Source organism: Castor canadensis, chromosome 2 (assembly GCF_047511655.1).
Source record: "Castor canadensis chromosome 2, mCasCan1.hap1v2, whole genome shotgun sequence".
Taxonomy (NCBI): Eukaryota; Metazoa; Chordata; class Mammalia; order Rodentia; family Castoridae; genus Castor; species Castor canadensis.
In genome coordinates, this window is record NC_133387.1 from 174,968,189 (window position 1) to 174,974,595 (window position 6,407).

A 6,407-nucleotide genomic window follows, 5' to 3' on the forward strand; every position below is an offset into this window, starting at 1 on the left:
TGGTATAGAACCTCATGTAAGTGGACTTATGCAGTCTTTGTCTTGTTTGTGATGGACTTACTTCACTTAGCATAGTGTCTTCCAGGTTCATTCAGGTTGTTTCAATTGTCAAGGTTTCCTTTGGGGGGAAATAGTTTTGATTTATTGTAAAATGAAGCCATGATGATCCAGACCATCATGGTATTTCTAAAGCATACCCATAAAAGTTGAATTTCACTAGATTAATAGAATAAAAGAATGGAATAGCTTGAGTGTTCTGTATTTTAGTACATTATTTGCTATAGCTCTTGTGATCATCTTATGGACACTACATAGTTATGTGTTGCAGGGGAAAATAGATCACAGTATCTCATAGTTATGTGGATCAGGGAATATCTAAAGAATAATCATAGAGTGTGAAGTCTTAAGTTGTTATTCCACAGGTCTTCATATTTTGTCCTGTCATGAAACTAGCATCCTGTTGATAACTTGGGATGTTGTGTAAAAGAAATTACTATGACATTTGTAGCAAATAGGTATGAATACTTATAGGGTAATCAAGAAGATACTGTAGTCAGTGCATGCTAATTTGACTGTTATTAAAATGAATTTAATAGGGATATGCAGAATTTTGCTGTTGGCTTATAAGATAAAGAATTTAACCTCTTCTCTTCAGTATGAGACAATATAGAAGGGGACAGGTAGGCAGACTAACAATGAAATAAACATCAGGATTGGGTGGATCCTACAGAAACACAGCTATTTTAGTGCTAAGTCCAAATGGAAGTCAGTGAAAACTTCTTTTTTGGCCCCACAAATTTACATGACATGACTATTTCAGAAAGTATACTATGTAGGACATCAGTTTAACTCATAACCTCCTTTATGTTATCTCTCCTTCTAATCCTGTATCCTATGTGGTAGGGTTTTTAAGAACTTTCATAATGAAATCCCCATTAATAAAATCATTTTGTGCCCATTAATACATTTCTTATGTTTATGAGCAGCAATTTCTTCAATTATTATGTGTCATAAAATACCTTTTCCCCCACTAAATTGTAAATTTAATATAGTAATTGATAATTGGATGATTGCCTATCTGTTTAGACTGGGGGAGAGACTACAGCAGAAGATTCTAATACTTTAAAAGACAAGGACTATGTTCATACATCCCCCTCCTTCTTTTCAGAGAGTTCAGTGTGCAGTGTTTTTCTTCTCCATTGCTCCAGAGGGAAAAATTGTTTTGACCATGTGAGGAGGTGATTCCCCAAGAGTATCATTTGAGTCACTAATACTAAACTCTGGGGAAGATGATACCAAAGTCACTTGTCCGTATGAAATGTTTGATTGGTATGATGATTTTGTATGCTCTTAGTATAAATACTAAGAGTCTGGTAGGAAGAAAAATCAATGATAGTAACCTCACACTAGAATCTTATTCCATGAGATTTAACTCTGGTGAAAAGAAGGAATTAGAAATTTTCTTTTCCCCGCTGGTTCTCAAGTTTTTACTATAGTTACACGGGTATAACTTAATGGTTATTGTTAGACTATGGAAAGATTTCCTCTGCAGAGTCTGAGAAGTTATTCTAGGGAGAGATGGTCACAATCATCTAAGTGTTGCTACCACAGGGAGGAGAAACCAAGTGCCAGTGAGATTTAATACAGTGGCCAGTGACTTCCGGAAGTACTTAGTAGAGTTTATTTGTACAGCACCGATAGATAACATAATTGGGCAAGGGAGAGGGAATAAATTTGTTTGGCAGTCTTCTTCCCTGCCCCTCTAAAATGTCATTTTTTCTAATATTTAAAAAAATATTTACAGGTAATGCAGACTACAGGTAGAAAGTCACTTGGGCTTCTCAAAGAAGTCCTATCTAAATTGTGTCTTAACCTCTAAATCTAGTCCTACCCTTGCCACCTTTCCTCCAAATAATGAGGTACTAGCAGCAATCTCATGACTTGTGGACATACATATTCTTTCTCTCTACTGTTTCTTTAACAACCTTGACATATGATAAAATTTTGGTTAAAAAAAAACCCAAACAAAAAAACCTCTCTTCACACAAAAGTGTGTTTTCAAGGAACTTACTGAGGGCAACTTTGACATCCTTATTCCTAAGACTGTAGATCAAGGGGTTCAGCATGGGCGCAACAATGATGTAAAACACAGAGGATACTTTTCCTTGGTCCATGGAGCTGACTGATGATGGCTGTAGGTACATGAATGTGAGAGATCAAAAGAAGACAGAAACAGCAGAGATGTGGGAGCTACAGGTGCTGAAGGTTTTGGACCTGCCCTCAGTGGAGCTGATGCTGAGTATGCTGGCAATGATGAAGATGTAAGAGCCAAAGATGTATCAGGGTGGGGACAAGGATATTAAATGCACTGAAACGCAGACCTATTAGCTCACTTATGACAGTACTGGAGCAGGACAGCTCCAGTACTGGAAAAAATCACAGAAGTAATGTTTTATTTTATCAGCTTTACAGAAACCAGTCTTAGCATGCAGACTGTGTGGGCTGCAGAACTAATCAAGCCTATGCCATAAACCCCAACTGCCATCAAGGAACAGACTCCATAGGGCATGGTGACATTGTAAAGCAAGGGGTTACAGATGGCAATGTAGCGGTCATAGGCCATTGCAGCCAACATATGACACTCTGCAATAGCAAAAACAGAGGAAAAGTAGAACTGAGTCAAGCAATCAGAGTAGGAGATGATGTTCTTCTCCATCACAAAATTCAGTAGCATTTTCGGGGTAATGACAATGGAATGACAGAGATCAATGAAGGACAGACTTGTTAGGAAAAAGTACATGGGGGTGTGCAGGTGGGAACTGAGCGGGATCAGGGTAATCATGCCCAGATTCCCCACCATTGTGACCATGTAGATTCCTAGGAAGAGGAAGAAAAGGGGGCAACTGGAGCTCTGGTTTCTCTGTCAACCCACAAAGGATAAACTCAGTCACTGTGGAGTGATTTCCTTCTGCCATTTTCTTCTTGAGAATTCTGAATAGGAAAAATGTAAAAATTATGAGATAGATAGTTAACTTCGCAGCAAACAATGAAGTTTTAAATAGAATTTAGTTCTTCTCAGTCAGGTCATGTGTCATAGTTTTCTACAAGCTCCCTATCATTGTTACCAAAGAACTTGGAATTCCAGAAATATAGTATCATAAAGAAATATCATATGGAATTATCCATATTTATGAATTTTGCTGTATACCTGGTTGCTAGTAATATTCAATTTTGTTAAATTGATCTATTAACTCAATGTATTCCTTATTAAAATCCCAGGTCTGAGGTATAGAAGCTTTCTAACCTGATGCAATGTCCATTTTGCAAATCTGTCCTTATTTCCTGAGCTATCAGTGTCCTATTCAGAAAAATGTTGTCTGTTCCTCTGTTTTCCTCCAGTACTTTCAAAAAGTTAAATCTTACATTAAAGTCTTTTATCCATTTTGAGATTCAAGTTGATTTTGTAAAGTATGAGATAAGACTCTAGTTTCAGTCTTATACTTGCAGATATCTGGGTTTCCAAGCAACATGTGTTAAAGAGGCTGCCTTTTGGTACCCAGGCGGAGAATCACCTGGAAATAAGTATGTGGGCTTATTTCTGGGTCTCATTCTATTGCATTGATCTACCTGTTTTTGTACCAATAGTGTGTGTTACTATAACTCTGTAGTATAATACAAAGTCAGGTATTAATACCTTCAGCATTGCTCCTTTTTCTCAGGATTGCTTTTATCTTCCATATGAATTTTAGATTTTTTTTCTTTTTCTGTGAAAATGTCATTGAGGTTTGATGGCCATTGCATTGAATCTGTGTATTGCTTTCAGAGACATAACTGTTTTTCAATGTTATTTCTTCTTATACATGAACATCTTCTCTCTTCTTCTCCTTTCTTCAGTTTGTTTATTCAGTGTTGTACAGTTTTCAGAGATCTTTACCTCCTTAATTAAGTATATTCCAAGATACTTTCTTCTTTTAATGATATTGGGGCTTGAACTCAAGGCCCACACCTCAAGCCACTTCACCAGTCTTTTTTTGTGATGGCTTTTTTTTCAAGATAAGGTCTCAGTCTGTCTTCAAACCATGATCTTCCTGATCTCTTCTTCCTAAGTGGTAGGTTTACAGGCATGAGCCACTACCACTGGCTGATATTGTCTTTCTTTTTTTTTAGAGGCTATTGTGAATAGAGTTATTTTTCTGAGATCTTCTCAGCTTGTTTGTTATTGGTATGTAGAAAAGCTACTCATTTTTATATGTTGATTCTGTATTGTGTTACTTTACTAAAAGTGTTTGTCAAATCTAGGTGGTTTTTTAATGGAGTCTTTTGGATCTTTTAATTATAAGATCTTATCATCTGCAAATAGGAATAATCTGATTTCTCTTTTCCTATTTTTATCTCTCATTTCTTTCTCTTGCTTTATTGTTCTGGCTAATAATAAAAGCACTATATTGAATAAGAGTGAACACTCTTGCTCATTTCTGATTTTAGAGGAAATGTTTTCAGTTTGTTCTCTTTTAGTACAATGTTAGTTATGGGTTTGTTCTATGTACTCTTCATAATGATATGATATGACTTTTCTATTCTTTGGGGACTTTGTCTTGAATGTTGAATTTCGTCAACACTTGTTCTGCATGCTTCGAGATGATTTTGTGATTTTTTGCCCTCATTCTATTCATATGCTATGTTACATTAACTGATTCATGAATGTTGAATCATTCTTGCATCCTACAGTGGAATCAACTAGATCATGGTGTATGATCTTCTTAATGTGCTGTTAAATTCAGGCAAGTATTTTATAGAGAACATAAGCATCTATGTTCATCAAGGAAATTGGTCCATACTTTTCTTTTTTGTTGCTGCTATTGTATCCTTAGCCATGTTTTGGTATCAGAGTAATACTGGCTTTATAGAATGAGGTTTTAGCATTAATTCATCCTCTAGTTTATAAAATAGTTTGAGGAGCACTGGTATTAACTATTCTTTAAATGTCTGGTAGACCTCAGCAGAGAAACCTTCAGGTCTTGGCCTCTTTGTTGGGAGAATCTTTATTACTGCTTCAATCTTATTTTCATTATAGAGCTGTTCATGTTGTTCATATCATTTTGGTTCAATTTTTGCAAGTCATATCTGTTTAGAAATTTATCCATTTCTTCCAGATTTTTTAATTTGTTGGAATATAAGTTTTCAAAATATTTCCTAATGATTCTCTGAATTTCATAGATATCTGTTGTAATATACATTTTTTCACTCTAATTTCATTAATTTTGTCCTATTTCTATTGGTGAGTTTGGCTAAGGGTTTGCCAAAATTTTTGTTTGGTGGTACTAGGGTTTAAAATCAGAGCTTTATGTTTGCTAGGCAGATGCTCTACCACTTGATGCATGCCCCCAGACTTTTTTGCTTTAGCTTTATTTTTCAGTTATCTATGTGGATTAGATGATGGTTTCTTAGCTAAGCTGTCAAAACATGAGGCTAATACAGAAAAATATTAGAAAACTGGACATCATGAAAAATTTTTAAAATTGTGCCTTAACCTTAATGAACATCAATGCAAAAATCCTCAACAAATTAATGGCAAACCAAATCCAACAACCTATCAGAAAGATCATTCACCATGACCAAGTCGACTGCATCCCAGGACTGCGGGGGTGGTTCAACATATGTAAATCTATAAATGTAATATGGCACATCAACAGAAACAAAGACAAAAACCACTTGATCATCTCAACAGATACAGAAAAAAAGCCTTCGACAAGATCCAACATGACCTCATGACAAAAGATCTAAGAAAACTAGGAATAGAAGGACAGTACCTCAACATTATAAATGCTATATATGACAAACTTACAGCCAACATCATATTTAATGGTGAAAAACTGAAACCATTTCACCTAAAATCATGAACTAGACAAGGGTACCCACTATCCCCACTCTTATTCAACATAGTACTGGAATTTCTAGCCAGAGCAATTAGGCAAGAAGAAGAAATAAAAAGGAATACAAATAGGTAAAAAAACTGTCAAAATCTGCAGATGATATGATCCTATACCTTAAAGACCCAAAACACTCTTCCCAAAAACTCCTACATACCATAAACAGCTACAGCCAGGTGGCAGGATACAAAATCAACTTACAAAAATCATTAGCTTTTCTATACACCAATAACGTACAAATTGAGAAAGAATATATGGAAACAATTCCATTCACAATAGCCTCAAAACAAATCAAATACCTAGGAGTAAACTTAACAAAGGATGTGAACGACCTCTACAAGGAGAACTACAAACCCCTGAAGAAAGAGATTGAAGAAGACTACAGAAGATAGAAAGATCTCCTGTGCTCATGGATTGGTAGAATCAACATAGTAAAAATGGCTATACTACCGAAAGCAATCTACATGTTTAATGCAA

At 35.6% G+C, this 6,407-nt stretch overlaps 1 pseudogene; it reads right to left on the bottom strand.

Moving 5' to 3' along the window:
- Positions 1-1,934: 1,934 nt before the first annotated feature.
- On the bottom strand, positions 1,935-2,975 carry LOC109675164 (olfactory receptor 8G50-like; annotated as a pseudogene).
- Between the last annotated feature and the right edge of the window lie 3,432 nt (positions 2,976-6,407).